General features: G+C 43.9%; 1 long non-coding RNA gene across 1 annotated transcript; it reads left to right on the top strand.

Moving 5' to 3' along the window:
* The first annotated feature begins 5,856 nt into the window (after positions 1-5,856).
* On the top strand, positions 5,857-21,690 carry LOC117524991. The gene is made up of 3 exons (XR_004564930.1): positions 5,857-5,868; positions 16,548-16,554; positions 21,554-21,690. It is a non-coding gene; the product is annotated as an uncharacterized LOC117524991 (long non-coding RNA).
* Positions 21,691-22,146: the final 456 nt, after the last annotated feature.

Below are 22,146 nucleotides of genomic sequence, written 5' to 3'. Positions count from 1 at the left end.
GGTTTGTCTGGCGGAGTGAAGGACGGCGCGCTCTCCAGCGCCCAAAAGGATCGAAGCCTCGGCGCTTCTGGACTCAGATTCACCGCCAAACACCCCCCAGGTGGACACGACAAACTGACTCTGTGAAGGATGGAAAAGGTGAGGTAAGTCAACAGAGCTACAGCAAATATCCTTCAGAGGCACACACTATCAGCAACACATTCAGGTCTGAATTTAAGCTTTATGTAAATGAGCAGCTTCTCACAACAGATGGAGGATCATCAGTACGTACGCCACGGCAGTGAGAAGCAAACTGCACAATTCTCATCAATGTTCAAATATACTGCGTAACAGAATGCCAAATTACTATTAACGATCATTCAGACAATAATCACCTCTGATGTGTGCTGACAGCATGTGTCCCTCACCCGTCCTCCTTCACAGGCATGATGTGTCAAACCCTGGCGCGGTCCTCAGCGTCTCACAAACGAACGTCACAAGGTTGAGTTCCCGGCAATTCTGCTCGAATCACTCATGGCTTAAATGCAGAACGCCATCTCATTATCTGCTTCAGCTGAAAGTCTTTGAGTTTGCACGTGAGCATCATCCACAGGTGCTGCTAATAATGCTGATGAGGGTGAAGGACTCTTCTGCCAGCACCTTCTCCACAGACAAAAAACAGTTTGCATACCACCTGGAGAGCAAAGAAAAGAAAACAACACCAAAATGTCCAGCCAAACCCCCCAACACACAACAACATAGGGTGAAAGTCATGGCCTGCAAATAGTCCGGATCTTAATCCGATTGAAAATCTTTGGTGGAAGTTGAAGAAAATGGTCCATGACAAGGCTCCAACCTGCAAAGCTGATCTGGCAACAGCAGTCAGAGAAAGTTGGAGCCAGATTGATGAAGAGTACTGTTTGTCACTCATTAAGTCCATGCCTCAGAGACTGCAAGCTGTTATAAAAGCCAGAGGTGGTGCAACAAAATACAACCCCTGGCAAAAATTATGGAATCACCGGCCTCGGAGGATGTTCATTCAGTTGTTTAATTTTGTAGAAAAAAAGCAGATCACAGACATGACACAAAACTAAAGTCATTTCAAATGGCAACTTTATGGCTTTAAGAAACACTATAATAAATCAGGAAAAATAATTGTGGCAGTCAGTAACAGTTACTTTTTTAGACCAAGCAGAGGGAAAAAATATGGAATCAGTCAATTCTGAGGAAAAAATTATGGAATCATGAAAAACAAAAGAACGCTCCAACACATCACTAGTATTTTGTTGCACCACCTCTGGCTTTTATAACAGCTTGCAGTCTCTGAGGCATGAGTGACAAACAGTACTCTTCATCAATCTGGCTCCAACTTCTCTGATTGCTGTTGCCAGATCAGCTTTGCAGGCTGGAGCCTTGTCATGGACCATTTTCTTCAACTTCCACCAAAGATTTTCAATTGGATTAAGATCCGGGCTATTTCCAGGCCATGACATTGACCCTATGTGTCTTTTTGCAAGGAATGTTTTCACAGTTTTTGCTCTATGGCAAGATGCATTATCATCTTGAAAAATGATTTCATCATCCCCAAACATCCTTTCAATTGATGGGATAAGAAAAGTGTCCAAAATATCAACGTAAACTTGTGCATTTATTGATGATGTAATGACAGCCATCTCCCCAGTGCCTTTACCTGACATGCAGCCCCATATCATCAATGACTGTGGAAATTTACATGTTCTCTTCAGGCAGTCATCTTTATAAATCTCATTGGAACGGCACCAAACGAGTTCCAGCATCATCACCTTGCCCAATGCAGATTCGAGATGCATCACTGAATATGACTTTCATCCAGTCATCCACAGTCCCCGATTGCTTTTCCTTATCCCATTGTAACCTTGTTTTTTTCTGTTTAGGTGTTAATGATGGCTTTCGTTTAGCTTTTCTGTATGTAAATTCCATTTTCTTTAGGCGGTTTCTTACAGTTCGGTCACAGATGTTGACTCCAGTTTCCTCCCATTCGTTCCTCATTTGTTTTGTTGTGCATTTTCGATTTTTGAGACATATTGCTTTAAGTTTTCTGTCTTGATGCTTTGATGTCTTCCTTGGTCTACCAGTATGTTTGCCTTTAACAACCTTCCCATGTTGTTTGTATTTGGTCCAGAGTTTAGACACAGCTGACTGTGAACAACCAACATCTTTTGCAACATTGCGTGATGATTTACCCTCTTTTAAGAGTTTGATAATCCTCTCCTTTGTTTCAATTGATATCTCTCATGTTGGAGCCATGATTCATGTCAGTCCACTTGGTGCAACAGCTTTCCAAGGTGTGATCACTCCTTTTTAGATGCAGCCTAATGAGCAGATCTGATTTGATGCAGGTGTTAGTTTTGGGGATGAAAATTTACAGGGTGATTCCATAATTTATTCCTCAGAATTGAGTGAGTCCATATTTTTTTCCCTCTGCTTGGTCTAAAAAAGTAAGCGTTACTGACTGCCACAATGTTTTTTCGTGATTTCTTGTTTGTTCTTTGTTTCTTAAAGCCAGAAAGTTGCCATTTGAAATGACTTTAGTTTTGTGTCATGTCTGTGATGTGCTTTTTTTCTGCAAAATTAAACAACTGAATGAACATCCTCCGAGGCCAGTGATTCCGTAATTTTTGCCAGGGGTTGTAGTTCAGCATTCAACACCATCCTCCTCCATGGCCTTGTGAGGAAACTGCTGAACCTCTCTTTGGAATAAAGACTTTGTCAGATCGCTCACAGAGTCGGGATTGGCCCCTACATATCCACAGCTCTCACACTCAGCTCCGGGTCCCCTCAAGGCTGCGTGCTGAGCCTGCTGCTCTTCATCCTCTACACTTCTGCCTGCACCCCTATTCACATAAGCAACACCTTCATTAAGTATGTGGATGACACCACAGTGGTAGGCTGTATCAGTGGAGGAGATGAGTCTGCTTATCGAGATGAAGTGGAACAGCTGACGGTGTGGTGTAGGGAAAATGACCTGGTACTGAACACATCCAAAACCAAGGACCTAATTATAGACTTCAGGAGAAACAAAACAGACATTCAGCCCATTATCATTGGGGGGCCTGTGTGGAAAGGGTCAGGGACTTCCATTTCCTGGGAGTCCATATAGGAGAAACTGACAGGAACACCACACACTTGGTAAAGAAGGCACAGCAAAGACTCCACTTGCTGATAATCTTCAGGAAAAATAACATAAACCAGAGATTGCTTGTGTCTTTTTAATGCTCTACCATGGAGAGCATCCTCACATACTGCCTCTGTACATGGTTTGCCTGCTGTAGGGTGGCAAACAGAAAAGCGCTCCAGAGGGTTACCAAATGGGAGAGAAGATCACTGGGTGCCCTCTACACACACTGGAGGACCTTCATTGCTCTTCCTATCTCAGGAGAGCCATCACCATCCTAAAGGACTCATCCCAGCCTGGCCACTCTCTGTTTGAGCTATTGCCATCAGACAGATGGTACAGGGCCATTAAAGCAAGTACAAATAAATTGAAAAACAGTTTCTACCCAACTGCTGTTAGAGCTTTGAATGCCACTGGAACCAAACAGCCATGTCACATGCCACACTTGAAATTAGTGCAATATTTGTTTATGTGCAATATCCACTGAAATATCCACAGTTTTATACATACTTTTCTCTTTTTATGTATACAATCTCATTTTTGCTACTATGTACTTTTAGTTTTTTTTTCTTTTTTTAATTTGTGCTTTGAACACACCGTTTTCATTCTGTTAAATTTTATGTTTATTTTCTTTTCTTCCACAGACCTTTTAAGTCTGCATGTGGTTTACTCAGGTTTATATTTGCACTGAAAGGCTTGCACCTTACCTTTTTTTGTACTTGTTACAATGACAATAAAGAATCTGTGATCGATGATATCCTTGAGGACCACAATGGAAACAAGCATCCTACTAGAATCTTCATTTTGTGTGTATATGTGTGTGTGTGTGTGTTCCTCAAGCTTGGGTCCTCCACTGTCTGGGAGTTTGAGGGGTGTCCGCAGTATCTTAGCTGTTCCTACGACTACACTCTTCTGGACAGAGACCTCTGATGTTGCGCCTGGAATCTGCTGGAGCCACTCTTCCAGTTTGGAGGTTTCAGCTCCTCATGCTCCTATTGCCACTGGGACCACTTTCAGCTTTACCTTCCACATCTTTTGAAGTCCCACATGACCTTAGCCCTGTCATTTTCAACCACCTTTGGAGGTGTCTCCCATCCAGATTTAGGGACTTCTAATCCATACATGGCACAGATGTCCCTCTACACTATTTCTGACACTTGGTTGTGCTTTTCAATGTATGCTGTCCCAGATTGCATGTTGTGTCCTACTGCTATGTGCTGGACTGTCTCTGGGACACATTTTCACAGCCTACAACTTGGGTCCTGTCAGGTTTGATAGACTGCTGCCTCTATGGATCTAGTGCTTAGGGTTTGTTTTTGTGCTGCTATGATCAGAGCCTCTGTGCTCTCCGTGAGGCTGACCTTTTCTAGCCAATGGCAAGATTTCTTGATGTCAGCCACTTTCTCTGTCTTTTGATGATACAGCTCATGGAGGGTCTTGGTCTTCCATGATACCTCTTCCTGTTCTTTATCACCCTTTGTTTTCAGCTGTCTGAGGCAATGTTGTAGCATCTTATCTTTGATTGGGCCACATCTTCCTGATGTATTCATGGATATCTATCATATCATCTTTATTTGCACATTTCACATGTGGCACAAGTATACAGATAAAATAACATAAAATATAGGTGAACCATAAAAGAAGCAACAGTACTGCAGAATGTAGCAGACTTAGCGCTGACATGAATATGTTGAAACAGTTCCAACACTCAGATACCTTTTGCATTGATACCTATATCAACAGCAGACAATTCATGACCTAAGTGTATTTTAACAAGATGTAATTTAAATACAAATTACCATAAAATCCTCTACACTCACAACCTTTTAGATCGATCGATCTATCTATCTATCTATCTATCTATCTATCTATCTATCTATCTATCTATCTATCTATCTATCTATCTATCTATCTATCTATCTATCTATCTATCTATCTATCTATCTATCTATCTATCTATCTATCTATCTATCTATCTATCTATCTATCTATCTATCTATCTATCTGTTATGTGTCGACGCGGGTTGAGGAGCGGACCTGCGTCTGACGGAACCCAGCGCTAAAATAACCAGAAAGCGGTTCCAATAACAAAATTTATTTTTTCCACCCCCTGGTGCATAACAAAGTGTATGAACAAAAGATGCATCAGTCTGGTGGAGTGAAGGCTGGCACGCTCTCCAGCGCCTAAAAGGATCGAAGCCCGGCGCTTCTGGACTCACTTTACCGCCAAACACCCCCCAGGTGGACACGACAAAGCGACTCTCTGCGAAGGATAGAAAAGGTGAGGTAAGTCAGCAGCTACAACCAATATCCTTCAAAAGGCACACACTATCAGCAACACATTCAGGTCTGTATTTAAGCTTTATGTAAATGAGCAGCTTCTCACAACAGGTGGAGGATTACCACTCCGCACGCCACGGCAGTGAGAAGCGAGCTGCACAATTCTCATCACAATTCAAATCTACTGCGTAACAAAATACCAAGTTACTATCAACAATTAGTCAAACAATTAATCACCTCAGATGTGTGCTGACAGCATGTGTCCCTCACCCTTCTTCCTTCACAGGCACGATGTGTCAAACCCAGGCGCGGTCCTCAGCGTCTCACAAACGAACATCACAAGGTCGAGTTCCCAGCAATTCTGCTTGAATCACACATGGCTTAAATGCAGAACGCCATCTCATTATCTGCTTCAGCTGAAAGTCTTTAAGGTTGCACTTGAGCACCATCCACAGGTGCTGCACATAACGCTGATGAGGGTGAAGGACTCTTCAGCCAGCACCTTCTCCACAGATAAATCAGTTTTCATACCACCTGGAGAGCAAAGAAAAGAAAAGAACACCAAAATGTCCAGCCACACCCCCCCCAACACACAACAGTACCCCCCCTTTAACGGGAAGCCTCCCGGCGACCGAACAGACCAGGTCCGAGAACAGCACCTCCCTCCGGGGTCCTCGTCAGGAAGCAGACAGCATAACGCTCCCAAGGTCCACCACAGACAGCAGGACAGGGCACCGCAGCTGGAAGGCCGGCTGGCATCAACAAAAACCCCAAAACAGTCCCTAGTACAATCCAACATACAAGGAAAAACATAAAACCCACCCAAAACCTCCCCAGGGGACCGTCCCATCCAACCCCGGGAATAAAAGAAAAACTCCCAAATGCAAAAACCCTACACAGCCCCACAAACACAATACAAACATAAATGCATAAAAGAAAAATAACAAACAACCCCCCCAGAACGACCTGCAGAGCCCAACACCCCCCAGAAGGCCTTTACCGCCGGTTCCAGGAGGAATAGCCAGAACCGGAATCCCACAAAGGTCCCCAGGTATACATGGAGCAAACGGCGCCCCCCAGAGGACCGTACCATCAAACCCCAGGAGGCACCCTCCACACAACCCCCGGAACCCCAGACCCGGCCACACTTGGCTAGTCGGCCCCACAAACCAGAGGACCATCCCATCAACCCTGGAGGTGGAACCCGGAAGGAAACAAAACAAAATCAAAGTCCAAGCCCCGGAGGACTACCCTAAACAACCCCGGGGGCAAATAAAACAACCGTTAAACCCTGTTACCTTCCCCGGCACCCCGAAAGACCCCAGGTCCCTCCCAGAGCCCCTCGGCGGCTCAATTTTGGCGAACAGCACAAAACATCAAGCCGGGGAAGGGAACAGGAAAAACTAACCCAGCCCCAACCCCTAGGCGCAGCGGGAAACCGGAAATACGTCCGGTGCCCCAACTCGACCATACCCCAGCCTCTCGGGAGGGGTGGAACTACCGAAATGGCGAACGGCAACAGATCGGCCACCCCTCCGACTGAGGTATGTTCCCGCTGCACCACACCCCGGCAACACCAATGACGAACGGTACAAAGGCCCACCGAGGCTGGAGTGGAACCGGGCCCTAACCAAACCAAGAAAAACGCCCCTAACAACACCCCCTAGGTGCAGAGGTCTTCTGAGAACGCTCAGCGTGACCAACCTGCACCACCCCACAACCCACAAGACGAACAGTCTTGGGGCAAGTGAGGTTGGGGTTAGGGAAGTAGGGAAATAAAAACAACAAAACAAAACGACCCCAGACCCAAACAGAAAATACCTAAATACACATAAAAAAACAACGATCAAGTGAGTCCAGACGGGCCTCTAACCGCCTATCATTCACTCCACCAGACACGCCCCTATTCAAAGAAACAAAACATTAGCCCATACAAGTTGTTTTTTTTTTTTGTTTTTTTTTGTGTGTATTATTTCGCCTGTCCCAGAACACCTGGAGATATGTCACCATTATTTTTCTTGACGCTTATATGTCGGGGCAATACAGCGGTCTCAGGTCGTCCGAGCTGCATGGGCTCGTCTGCAAGAGGAGCCAGAGGTCCCATCGGAGGAGCCTCAGTGGGGCGAAGAAGAGGCGGCCCAGATCTGTGTCGGGGAAAGCCCGAGACAAAAAAACCTGTTCTGATGGCCGCCCTCTTTCGCGTCCACGCTCCTTCATCCGATCATCTAGAGGAATCACCAACGATATTAGCTCATCTAAATCGTTTGGCTCGTCACGGACTGCCAGCTCGTCTTTTAATGACTCATTTAACCCATCTACAAACACTCCTCGTAAAGCTGCGGCGTTCCAACCTGACTGAGCAGAAAAAATCCGGAAGTCCACGGAATACTCCGCCGCACTCCGCCTCCCCTGCCTGAGATTCAGCAACCGTTGGGCAACGGTATTCGTTTTCACCGGATGGTCAAAAACCAGTCGGAACTCCCGGGAGAAATCCTTAAAGGATCCTAACAATGGCGAATTGTTACTCCACAACGCTGTGACCCAAGCTAAGGCGTCACCTCGGAGCAAATTTGTCACATATGAAACACGGCTCCCATCAGAAGAGAAGGAAGCCGGTCGCTGAGCAAAAACCAGAGAACATTGCATCAAAAACGAAGCACAAGCTTCAACGTCTCCCGCATAAGGCTCCGGATGACAAATAATCAGTTCGGACGCCGAATCTCTGGATGACGGAGTTATCTGCACCGGTATCGATGGTGCTGCAGCTGGAGCAGCAGGAAGCGGAACGGCTTGCGCTGCAAGCTTCGTAACATGGGCGTCTGTTTGTTTAATTTGGTTTGCGAGATGCTGTAATTGCTCCCATATATTCTCCAAGTGTTCTTGTACTCTTTCGGCGAAAGGAACTGCCTCTGCCGCTGGGTCCATTATGGAATGGCCGGGAACTACTGTTATGTGTCGACGCGGGTTGAGGAGCGGACCTGCGTCTGACGGAACCCAGCGCTAAAATAACCAGAAAGCGGTTCCAATAACAAAACAATTTATTTTTTCCACCCCCTGGTGCATAACAAAGTGTATGAACAAAAGCTGCGTCAGTCTGGTGGAGTGAAGGCTGGCACGCTCTCCAGCGCCTAAAAGGATCGAAGCCTGGCGCTTCTGGACTCACTTTACCGCCAAACACCCCCCAGGTGGACACGACAAACCGACTCTCTGCGAAGGATAGAAAAGGTGAGGTAAGTCAGCAGCTACAACCAATATCCTTCAAAAGGCACACACTATCAGCAACACATTCAGGTCTGTATTTAAGCTTTATGTAAATGAGCAGCTTCTCACAACAGGTGGAGGATTACCACTCCGCACGCCACGGCAGTGAGAAGCGAGCTGCACAATTCTCATCACAATTCAAATCTACTCCGTAACAAAATACCAAGTTACTATCAACAATTAGCCAAACAATTAATCACCTCAGATGTGTGCTGACAGCATGTGTCCCTCACCCTTCTTCCTTCACAGGCACGATGTGTCAAACCCAGGCGCAGTCCTCAGCGTCTCACAAACGAACATCACAAGGTCGAGTTCCCGGCAATTCTGCTTGAATCACACATGGCTTAAATGCAGAACGCCATCTCATTATTTGCTTCAGCTGAAAGTCTTTAAGGTTGCACTTGAGCACCATCCACAGGTGCTGCACATAACGCTGATGAGGGTGAAGGACTCTTCAGCCAGCACCTTCTCCACAGATAAATCAGTTTTCATACCACCTGGAGAGCAAAGAAAAGAAAAGAACACCAAAATGTCCAGCCACACCCCCCCAACACACAACACTATCTATCTATCTATCTATCTATCTATCTATCTATCTATCTATCTATCTATCTATCTATCTATCTATCTATCTATCTATCTATCTATCTATCTATCTATCTATCTATCTATCTATCTATCTATCTATCTATCTATCTATCTATCTATCTATCTATCTATCTATCTATCTATCTATCTATCTAATATAAAACATTACTGCTGACACACACAGCATAATGCTTACAATTTCGATTTGTCATTTCAAGTTATTTGATGCAGTTTAAAATGTACTTTAAATTGTTATTTGCATTTGGTAATAGTGCACAGCACAGTGACTGGTTAATGCACTTGGTTTCAGTTCAGAAGGCTCCGGGTTCAAACCCCACCCCTGCCACATTTCTCCATGTAATGTGGAGTTGCGTCAGGAAGGGCATCCGGCGTAAAACCTGTGCCAATTCAACATGCAGATCCACCTTGGATTTGCTGTGGCGACCCCGAGTGCAAAACAAGGGAGCAGCCGAACGGACTTACTTACAGTGACTCAGAGATTATAGGTCTGCAAAGTACAAAATATCAGTCAAACATTTACTGAAAGGCTTTATCTGGAATAAGAACAAACTTTAAAAGTAAGTGCTGTCATATGTTGATGCAAAAATAAAATATGATTAAGATGTTACAGTGCATAGTTTTTGACTGCCTCCTCACAGGATCTGAGCCAAGTCACAACCATTGCTGACAACTAAGAGGCTTCAAATTGTTATGCCTTACTCCAAAACAACTGCAGTATTGACAGCAAAATTACATAATACGCTGTAAATAACACTACCTTGCAAAAAGGATTATTTGTCTAAATCTATCATATAACTGAAATTACAAGTTTATTTGCAGTCAGTACATTGTGTTCAAATAAAACTGATTTAGATTCTCAAGATTTATCTGAAATATAATACATAAGGTTTCTCCTTCATGATTTACTGTTTATCAAAGCAGTGCCCATGAATGAAACTTTAAATTGTCTGCAGGTGTGAATATGTTTGTTTGTCTATTTGTGACCCTGTGACAAACTGGTGTCCAGTCCAGGATGTAGACCACCTCACGGTCTATTCTATACTGGGCTGCCTCACGCCCTATGACTGCTGGGATAGGCTCCAGACCCACCTCCCTAACCAGTTGAAGATGTGTGTGTGTGTGTGTGTGTGTGTGTGTGTGTGTGTGTGTGTGTGTGTGTGTGTGTGCATGGCCGTGGATGAAAAGAACCCATCTTCATACTACAGCACCATCTTGTGGCAAATTTTGAGTAATGTACCCTAATAAAATCAAAGAAATCACTCGCTGTGCACACAATCTTTAACATTTACCAGTTCTGTGTATTTTAATATTTCTAAAGAAATATAAGAAGGTGATACGGAAGGTGATACTTTTAAGGAAGCAGATAAGCCAGTGACTTGGATTGTGAGACTTGGACGGTAACCAGTGAACTAAGGTGACAATTGGATGTCTTTGGTATTAGGTCTCTTTGAAGGATCCTTGGATAGCACTGGGATGACTTTGCATCAAACAAGCTTTTACTAATAGAGACTAATATGAGAACTATCATGCATTGTAAGGTAGCGTCAGCTATGACATTTTGCCCCAGTGGTGCCTTTTTCTGTGCATGATCCAGTACACAGGTGAGTGATGAGGAACCCTATAGCTGTAGAAGGCCAAAGGGATGCCCATGTTTCACCTGGCTGCTGGAGACAGATTTTTTGTTGTTGTTGTTTTTTTTTGTTTGTTTGTTTTTTTTTTTTAGAGCTGTGGGAATAGACCAGTTGTCTGCCTGGGTGGTTGCTATCCAGGACCCAAGGTGGTTCCATAGTGTCATTGATGCAGCAAAGTGCGGCACCAGTGCCTGCTCCAAGACTTGACTTGGCAAGTAGAATAGTAATAAACAAGAAAATAATTAAAATGTCATATTCTAGTAAATATAAAACAAATAGCTGAACGTACAAAAAAAAAGGACTGGGGAAAAATATTTTGGAATGCATTGCCTGAAGGAGATAGACCACACTGTTTGCACACCCTAAGGCCAAAAGACAAACCCCACATTTTCATTCCATATTTATTTTCCTCCTATTTGCATGTAATGATTTGACTCCAAGTTTGAATTGGTGGAGCACTTTAGCACCCCTGGGTGATGGATGTGCGTGCGTGTGTGTGTGTTTGTGTGCGCACGTGTGCGTGCTTGTGTGCCTGTGATGGGGATACCAAACACCAAGAAAGGAAACTGGAAAGGAAACTCTAATTCTGTCTTTTATTGCAGTGTTACTGAGTTGAATCAATGAGAATGCTGATGAGCTGATATTGACTCAGGTTGGCCTGCTTCATTTGGGATTCTGTGCAACTGAAAGGTATATAATGGTAAATATATAGTTAAAAATGCAACAGAAGACTTTGCACATTTTGGTATTATTATTTATGTTAAAGTAGTCTGCAGTTTGTATGTTATATGACCAAATATGTCAATTGTATCTATGAAATTGTTAATAATAATTATAGTAATAATGCAATATTAATACCAATCCTTGCACAAGTGTTGAGTATACATTATGAGTGCAGCTTCCAGGGACTAAATGTTGCTGGACCAATTTTCATGGACACTACACATAAAATTTATTACATGTGTGGGATGTAAACTTCAAATGACACAGTAGTGTAAACATACATGGCTAAATGAAGAGTAACAGATCATTTTAACAGCTCTAGCTCTGTAAAATTAGTCAAGACAAGAGAGTCTTCTGCAGTCCTCCGGTTCTCTTTCATTGTGTCCTCCAAGGAGGTCATGATTTCACTGGTGTTTCTCTTTGTTTGATTGTCAGCAGGATATCTTGAAAGGAAACTAGAGCACTGCCCTCATAGAGCGCAAACCTTCACCAACACGTATTTCCAATTCCACAAAATTTGACCTTTGAAAAAAATTAAAAGTCAAAGTCCTGTTAGAAGTGGCTTTTCGTGAGCTAAATTAGATGTGATCAAATGTCAGGAGTATGTATTTAGTTCATGCACTTGAATCAAAGTTTTTTTGTGATGTCAGGTTTTTTTTTTTTACTTTTTTGATTTCTGAATTCATTTTCAGATCATTTTCACAGAACATTGGTTATCTCTGCTATGCACAATTTGTCATTGCTTTTTGGCACTTGGTTTCCGACTGATAAATGGAATATAGAAAAAACAGGCATAAAATTGGAACCTCCAATCAATTTTGGTGGTGTAGGTAAATCCAGTGTACACCAAATGGGCTTTTCAAGACTAAATTCAAATGTCCACAAAATCCACAATCCGGATCAGATCTGGATCAAACTTGGTCAGGTGATAGTGAGTGCCAGTCTGCACCTCACTTTCAAATATGAGAGTGATTGGGGTATGTTTGATTAAGATATAATGTAAAATGCACATTAAATGGGGTTTTCAGTGTTAAATATAAATGCACACAAAATCTGTAATCTGGATCAGATCTGGATCAAACTTTGTCAGTCAATAAAGGATACCATCCTACATAAGGTTCTCAAATATGAAAGAAAATTGATCTTTCTCGGAAGAGTTGTGAATTTTTTAAAATTTGTTCAATGTTAAATTTAGATTTTTCCAATTTTTCCAAGATTTTTCCTGACGTTGACCTTTGACGTATGACCTTGAAAAATGAATTAGTTCTTGCCTATCAGAACACGCATCTTCACTAAAACGTTAATGAGGATATATGAAAAATTGTGGGATCCAGGCTGTTCACAAACAGACAAATAAACCAACAAACAGGAAAAAAACATAACCTCCTCCAACTTCAGAGGTAATGAACAGATATAAGTAAAAATTGATGGAAATGTGGGCCTTGGATCAAAAGAGAGCTGATTTGATTGAGAAGATCTTGCCTTTGAATTTTGATCCAGATTCCTTTGATCCTGTGATCATTAATTCCATTTAGTTCAGTGATCAGAATCAACAGTCAGGATTTTTCCACTGATCCTTATTCTTTCATTCCTGGTCAAATCAAGACAGACAGACAAATGGCAATGAAAAGATATCCTTCTTGACGAGGATCAAAGATTAGTGATTCAGATGAAAAATTGGGATCAAAATTCAGTAATAATGATGGGTGCTCAAAGAACACCTTATTGGAAACAGTTGAGTGTCATGATTGGGTATAAAAGGAGCATCCCCAAAAGGCTCAGCCCTTCACAAGCAAAGATGGGGTGAGGAGCACCACTTTGTGAACAACTGCATCAAAAAATAGTCCAACAGTTTAAGAACGATGTTTCTCAATGTTCAATCGCGAGGAATTTAGGGATTCCATCATCAGTCCATAATACAATCAGAAGATTCAGAGAATCTGGAGAACTTTCTACACATAAGCAGCAAGGCCGAAAACCAACACTGAATGCCTGTGACCTTCGATCCCTCAGGCGGCACTACATTAAAAACAAACATCATTGTGTAAAGGATCTTACCACGTGGGCTCAGGAACACTTCAGAAAACCATTGTCAGTTAACACAATTCGTCACTACATCTACAAGTGCAAGTTAAAACGGTACCATGCAAAGCGAAAGCCATACATCAAAAACATCCAGAAACACCGCCGCCTTCTCTGGGCCTGAGCTCATTTGAATGGACAGACGCAAAGTGGAAAAGTGTGCCGTGGTCTGATGAGTCCACATTTCAAATTATTTTTGGAAATCATGGACGTTGTGTCATCTGGACAAAAGAGGAAAAAGACCATCCAGACTGTTACCAGCGCAAAGTTCAAAAGCCAGCATCTGTGATGGTATGGGGGTGTGTTAGTGCCCATGGCATGGGCAACTTATACATCTGTGATGGCACCATCAATGCTGAAAGATAATGCCAAGCCACTTTCTGCACGTGTTACAACAGTGTGGCTTCATAGTAAACGTGTGTGGGTACTAGACTGGCCTGCCTGCAGTCCAGACCTGTCACCCATTGAAAATGCATTATGCATTATGAAAGTGCATTATGAAGCGCAAAATATGACAAGGAGACCCCGGACAGTTGAACAACTGAAGTCATACATCAAGCAAGAATGGGAAAGAATTCCACCTACAAAGCTTCAACAATTATTGAGCATTGTTAGAAGGAAAGGTGAGGTAACACAGTGGTAAACATACCACTGGCCCAGCTTTTTTGAAACGTGTTGCAGGCATCCATTTCAAAATGAGCAAATATTTGCACAAAACAATAACGTTTATCAGTTTGAACATTAAATAGCTTGTCTTTGTGGTGTATTCAATTGAATACAGGTTGAAGAGGATTTGCAAATCATTGTATTCTGTTTTTATTTACATTTTACACAACATCCATCCATCCATCCATCCATCCATTTTCTTCTGCTTTATCCGGAGTCGGGTCGTGGGGGCAGCAGCTCAAGCAAAGCTGCCCAGACCTCCCGATCCACACACACACATCCCCCAGCTCCTCCGGGGGAACCCCAAGGCGTTCCCAAGCCAGCCAAGAGATGTAGTCCCTCCAGCGTGTCCTGGGACTTCCCCGGGGCCTCCTCCCAATGGGACGTGCCCCGAACACCTCTCCAGCGAGGCGTCCAGGGGGCATCCGGAAAGGATGCCCGAGCCAACTCAACTGACTCCTTTCGATATGGAGGAGCAGTGGCTCGACTCTGAGCTCCTCCTGAGTGACAGAGCTCCTCACCCTATCTCTAAGGGAGCGCCCAGCCACCCTGCGGAGGAAACTCATCTCGGCCACTTGTACTTGCGATCTCGTTCTTTCGGTCATGAGCCAAATCTCATAATCATAGGTGAGGATCGGAACGTAGATCGATCGGTAAATCGAGAGCTTTGCCCCCCTACTCAGCTCTCTCTTCACCACGACGGTCCGATACAGCGACCGCATCACTGCAGATGCTGCAATGATCTGTCTATCGATCTCACGCTCCATCCGTCCCTCACTCGTGAACAAGACCCCGAGATACTTAAACTCCTCCACTTGAGGCAAGGACACTCCACCGACCTGAAGAGGGCAAAACACCTTTTTCCGGTCGAGAACCATGGCCTCGGGTTTGGAGGTGCTGATTTTCATCCAGAACGCTTCACACTCGGCTGCAAACCGCTCCAGTGCACGCTGAAGGTCCTGATTTGACGAAGCCAACAGAACCACATCATCTGCAAACAGCAGAGACGAGATTCTGTGGTTCCCAAACCAGACCCCCTCTACACCCTGCCTGCGCCTAGAAATTCTGTTCATAAAAATAATGAACAGAACCGGTGACAAAGGGCAGCCCTGGCGGAGGCCAATGTGCACTGGAAACAGGTTTGACTTACTACCGGCAATGCGAACCAAGCTCCTGCTGCGGTCGTACAGGGACTGGATAGCCCTTAGCAAAGGACCCCGGACCCTGTACTCCCGGAGCACCCCCCACAGGGTGCCCCAAGGGACACGGTCGAACGCCTTCTCCAGATCCACAAAACACATGTGGACTGGTTGGGCAAACGCCCATGAACCCTCGAGCACCCGATGGAGTGTGTAGAGCTGGTCCAGTGTGCCGCGACCAGGACGAAAACCACACTGCTCCTCCTAAATCCGAGGTTCGACCATCGGTCGAATTCTCCTCTCCAGTACTCTGGAATAGACCTTACCGGGGAGGCTGAGGAGTGTGATCCCTCTATAGTTGGAACACACCCTCTGGTCCCCCTTCTTAAACAGAGGGACCACCACCCTGGTCTGCCAATCCAGAGGCACTGTCCCCGATCGCCACGCGATGTTGCAGAGGCATGTCAGCCAAGACAGTCCCACAATATCCAGAGACTTAAGGTACTCAGGACGGATTTCATTCACCCCAGGAGCCTTGCCACCAAGGAGCTTTCTAACCACCTCGGTGACTTCGGCCTGGGTAATGGATGAGTCCGCCTCTGAGTCCCCAGTCTATGCTTCCTCTTTGGAAGACGTGACGATGGGATTGAGGAGATCCTCGAAGTATTCCTTCCACTGCCCGACAACATCCCCAAGTCAGGGTCCACAGCTCCCCACCTGCACCGTAAACAGTGCTGGTGGAGAGCTGCTTCCACCTCCTGAGGCGCCGGATGGTTTGCCAGAATCTCTTCGAGGCCAACCGATAGTCCTCCTCCATGGCCTTCCCGAACTCCTCCCAGACCCGAGTTTTTGCCTGTGCGACTGCACGGGCTGCGGCACGCTTGGCCTGCCGGTACCTGTCAGCTGCCTCCGGGGTCCCACCTACCAACAAAGATAAGTAGGATTCCTTCTTCAGCTTGACGGCATCCCTTACTTCCGGCGTCCAGCACCGGGTTCAGGGATTGCCGCCGCGACAGGCATCAGAGACTTTGTGACCACAGCTACGAGCGGCCGCATCAACAATGGAGGTGGAGAACATGGTCCACTCGGACTCCATGTCTCCAACCTCCACCGGGATCTGGTAGAAGCTCTCCCGGAGGTGGGAGTTGACAACCTCGCTGACAGAGGGTTCCGCCAGTCGTGGCGGAACCCACGACTTCCGACGACCCTCCTTCCAACACAACATCCCAACTTCATTAGAATTGGGTTTGTAAGTGATCAGGATCAAAAATCAGCTGTCAGCATCAAAGATGATTGATCTGGATAAAAACAGGATCAGCATTCAGCAATGAAGATCAAAGATGAAGATGAGTGATAAGGATCAAAGTTCAGCAATCAGGATCACAGCTCTGTGGTCAGGATGAAACATCAACAATCTGTATTTAATATGAGTGATCCAGATAAACCATTCCAGAAACAAAATTCAGAAATCAAGATAAAAGGTAGCATAGAAATGAATGCTAATAATAAATGGTTAGACAATGGTTAGATTTTTTTTAACATATGTAATATGTGAAAAAGCCATAATGCCACTACGAGGTCTATTAGAAAAGAAACCGACCTTTTTATTTTTTTAAAAAACTATATGGGTTTGAATCACGTGCGATTACGTCAGACAAGCTTGAACCCTCGTGCGCATGCGTGAGTTTTTTCACGCCTGTCGGTTGCGTCATTCGCCTGTGGGCAGGCTTTGAGTGAGCACTGGTCCAACCCCTCGTCGGAATTCCTTTGTCTGACTTCTTCCTGAGAGACTGGCGTTTGCTTGATCAAAATTTTTTGAGAAACTAAGAGACACATCCAAGTGGACACCATTTGAGAAATTCAGACGGTTTTCGGTGAAAATTTTAACGGCTGATGAGAGATTATGGAGTGTTACTGTCACTTTAAGGACTGCCCACGGAGCCGGACGGCGCGCCGCGCCCCGGGCCGCCGTCATCAGCCTGTTTCAAGCTGAAAACTTCCAAATTTAAGCCTCTGTTGACCCAGGACGTCGTGAGAGAACAGAGAAGTTTCAGAAGAGCTCGGGATCAGCAGTTTATCCGGACATTCCACTGTTAAAGTAGATTTTGTAATGAAAGACGTGCAGACAGATTCGCGCGTCGGCAGGCAGCCGCTCATGGCCCGGCGCCACAGCAAAACACCTCCGTGTTGATAACCATTCGTAAGATTCAGGCGGTTTTCGATGGCTTTCAGTCAAGTGAGTATCCGAGAAATTGTTTAACAGCTGGGCATGTTCAAACTTGTCCTGTAATGCTTCCAACGGAGGTGTTTTGCTGTGGCGCCGCGCGATGAGCGGCTGGGTGCCGACGCGCGAATCCGTCCGCACTTCTTTCATTACAAAATCTCCTTTAACAGTGGAATGTCCGGATAAACTGCTGATCCTGAGCTCTTCTGAAACTTCTCTGTTCTCTCACGACATCCTGGGTCAACAGAGGCTTAAATTTGGAAGTTTTCAGCTCGAAACAGGCTGACGACGGCGGCTCGGGGCGCGGCGCGCCGTCTGGCTCCATGAGCAGTCCTTAAAGCGACAGTAACACTCCATAATATCTCATCAGCCGTTAAAATTTTCACCGAAAACCGTCTGAATTTCTCGAATGGTGTCCACTTGGATGTGCCTTACAGTTTCAGAAAAAATTTTGATCAAGCAAAGCGCCAGTCTCTCAGGAAGAAGTCAGACAAAGGAATTCTGATGAGGGGGGGTGGACCAGTGCGCACTCAAAGCCTGCCCACAGGCGAATGACGCAACCGACAGGCGTGAAAAAACTCACGCATGCGCACGAGGGTTCAAGCTTGTCTGACGCAGTCACACGTGATTCAAATCTATATAGTTTTTGAAAAAATAAAAAAGGTCGGTTTCTTTTCTAATAGACCTCATATAAACACTTTGCTTCTGCTCACCCCCTTTTTGGTCACATATGTCACTGTGGAATTGTCTTGTATATCAGTTTTTGTTATTGACAAGTTGTGTGCCAAATAAATAAGTTCAAGTTCATAAAGATGTATATTTTTATTTATAACATCAGTCCATGTTCTGATGCTGCTTATCATGCAGAGTCACATCCAAGACAAACTCATGTCTGTCAGGGCCTAATAGATAAGACTTTATCTTGTCCTCTGCTTCCGAGTTGATGTTTTTTGTTTACATTTGCCAGTCAGAACCATAAAACTGCATATTTATGCAAACAAAGATTAAAAAATGAAGCTAAAAAAATGAACTGAGATTCAAAAGCTGGAAATACCAACATTTTATTGTCTAATTTTTGTGACTACAGAAATGTTGAAACATTTGAACACTGAAAAAAGCTGGATGACATCATATCTTGCTTCTCCATTTTCTTTCTTCTTTTTTCCATTTGCTTAGCAATCACAACAGATGATATTGCACGGCACTGAGAAAGCAGTAAGCAAAGTCCGGGAATTAGCAATGCCAAATCAAGTCATGGGTTATATATGGAGTTATACATCTGAGAGTAACACCAACAGCATTGGCTCTCTGGCACACGCACACATACACACGCACACATGCACAATGAAAACTGAAGAACCAGTTGGAGTGGACAGAGAGGTTAAAGAAAGACAAATCAAGCAATGAGATTTTACTTTGAAATGCAAGTGCAAGATGAACTACAACCATAAATGACAACAAATGCTTGTTTATCAAAACCCTTCAAGCATCTTTGTATATGAATCACTGGAGAACACCCCATCATGGGCATCAAGCTAAACTCCCCAGCGTAAGAGATCCAGATGATTGTCTTAGGCGCAGCAGTATTGATATGAGACTTGTAGCCAAGCTGTCCATCATATGGGAACTCATGGGCAAAAGTAATCAATAGAAAAAGTGAGGATGAAGACAAATCAGTGCAACAGCATTATCTATTGCCTCCGTTACGTAGACATATGCAACTGTTATGCAGACTTAAGCACCTGGAATGGCTTTTCAGTCTCTGTTCTATGATGTTATATGATTGCATAATCTTTTGATGGGATCTTACATGGAGATCTTTAGCACATGGATGCAGCGTGCACACTAAGGCCCTCGCAAACCAGAATGAGTCAAACTTACCATCGTGATGCACCAATCATCCACAGTATGCTCACACTGATTCCTCACTAAAAGGTTGGTGCAGCTTTATTAGACTTTGCTGATCGTCATCAAATGCACCGAATGGCAATTAAAACAGACCGCCCTTTCGTGGCAGACCAGCTGCCCTCCTGCACTCCACCTTATTCTGTGCATGAGACAATAAAGTGAATGTGACTCTCAAAACTCTTGTTTCAAATGCTTCAGATTGTACATTAAACAGGAAATTCCCCACATGGTGGAGGAAGCTTGTCTACACAGTCCTACGCCTTCTGCATTCTATACCCGTGCGAATGGCAAATAAAATAAAATAATAAAATCCAATTCTACCTCACAAATGCCAGTGCTCTTCAAATTTATAAATAATTTCTTTCCCCAATTTTTGTTTTAAAAACCTTTGGACGTGCATTAATAGCCATTAAAATAATATTTTTTTAAAAAGTCAAAAGAAGAGAAAAAGACACTTTTAACCACATGCACGCACGCACGCACGCGCGCACACACACACACACACACACACACACACACACACACACACACACACACACACACACACACACACACACACACACACACACACACACACACACACTGCTTTTTTCCCTTTTTTTGCGAGATGTTCAAGAAAGTAGAGCTTCTTTCTAACTTTGCACTGGCAAATCATCACCTCTGGGTTTCTGGCAGTGTTTAAAACACATCTTGAAATGCCAGCATTTAGCTGACGAATTACAAACTATTTGTTATATCCAAGTGTGAAAAATCAGGCTGTAACATAAAGCTGTCTTTTTTTCCCCCTTTCTTTCTTTGTTTGTTTCTGGGGGGCTTGTCCCCCCAAAACCTATTATATACAAATCTAGAATTTCTACAAATGCATAAATTAAAGTAGTGGTCAAACAATACAAAACAAAACACAATTAAATTAAAATCACATCACAAAAGTAGAGAAAAAGGAAATTATGAACACAATATCACAGCAGTTGGTTTTACCCTGTAAAAGCAATAGTCTACAATTATAATATTGGTGTAATCCAGTGGCTGATAAAAAATAAGCCTCTCCCTCCATCCCTTAAGTTTCAACCCTGAAACTTTTCTTCCATAACCGGAAGCAGATCATTTCTGCCCCCCTCCCAACCCCTGACCCCGAAAGAAAATCTTTCAAAGTAGATAAATTATACAGTTTTTTCTTTTGATGTAAGAATATCAATTACCATATGATAGGATTTCTGCCACACTCACAGATTGATGTATAAATGCAGAACTCAAAGGAAATATTACGATGAGGTATTCAAAGACATTAGTTAAACACTTGCACGGCCAGAGTGCTGGATCTTACAACACACATCAGAGAGATTAGGAAGGTTGCAGAGGAAGGGATGGAACATTTGGGGCTAAAGGGGCAGTGGAGAAGAAAAGGACCTTTGGTTTTCTATATAGAAGTGGACAACAGAAACTCCTTTGGTATGTTTTCATTGCATGGTTGCACTGGTGAAAGCACCACAGTATGATTAAAGAAAACCCTTTTTCTTGTTTCTTCGGTCGTGGCCCTTCTTTAGGCTGAGGTATTCACAGAGTCATAGGTGAGAGAGGTCAACAGCGGTTTAACACTTTGGTTCAAGCAAGGCACTCGTCCTGGGAGTTTTTAGAAAGATTGCAACGCGTCTGCTTCTACTTTCAGGAACATGTCTGCCTATAAGTTCAGTCAACAGTTCTGCCCATGGCTATATCAGCTTGTACGCCTATATGATATCATAAAAATGTCTGACCTGTTAGTGGATACGTATTAAGCTTCAGATACACACGAGACAGGGCCAAGCAGAGGAAATGCAAACAATAGAGACAGGCAGTCCGCAAGAAAAATATAACCTCTTCACAGGTAATGAAGCAGGATATTCACGTCATCAAAGAGTTTTTTAAATGCACTAATGCTACATTCACAAGTTGGAAGTAAGTGGCAAATGGGAAACTGGATGTTGCATTATTTTCAGCCAGGGGATGACAGAAAATTACGCCACTGTTGGCTGTGTCGGCACCAGTATGTGCCATCAAAAATGAAAAGTGTTCTACTTTTTCAGCTTGTTGCATCAACAGCAACAAACCAGAGGCTGCTTTCCAGCAAGATATGACTAATGCAGGAAAAAGTTGTGTGATAGTATCAGGAGAAGCTGTAACATGTATTACTAACTGTATTATTATAACACTGTGTCAAACACTAAAATGCTGTTGTATCTTTTAATTAAGTAAATTATGTGTCTTCTTGGCACTCCTCAACTATCTGCCACTGCACGCTGGTGAGTCTGCTTTAACGGCTGCCACTTTTCTTTTTTTTTTACCATCAGCATGTGAATGTAGCACTTAGAACACCCTGAAACCTAAAACCTTGTCATAAAGCAGTGTATCTCATATATGCAAACTAAATGACAGAAAACCAAAACTGGTATTGCTAACCACCACCACCACCACCACCACATATTTCTAGTGAGTTAGCTGTACTCCACAGGC

Source organism: Thalassophryne amazonica, chromosome 2 (genome assembly GCF_902500255.1).
Source record: "Thalassophryne amazonica chromosome 2, fThaAma1.1, whole genome shotgun sequence".
Taxonomy (NCBI): Eukaryota; Metazoa; Chordata; class Actinopteri; order Batrachoidiformes; family Batrachoididae; genus Thalassophryne; species Thalassophryne amazonica.
The sequence above is the reverse complement of the archived record's forward strand: the minus strand, read 5'-3'. Positions and strand labels throughout refer to the sequence as shown.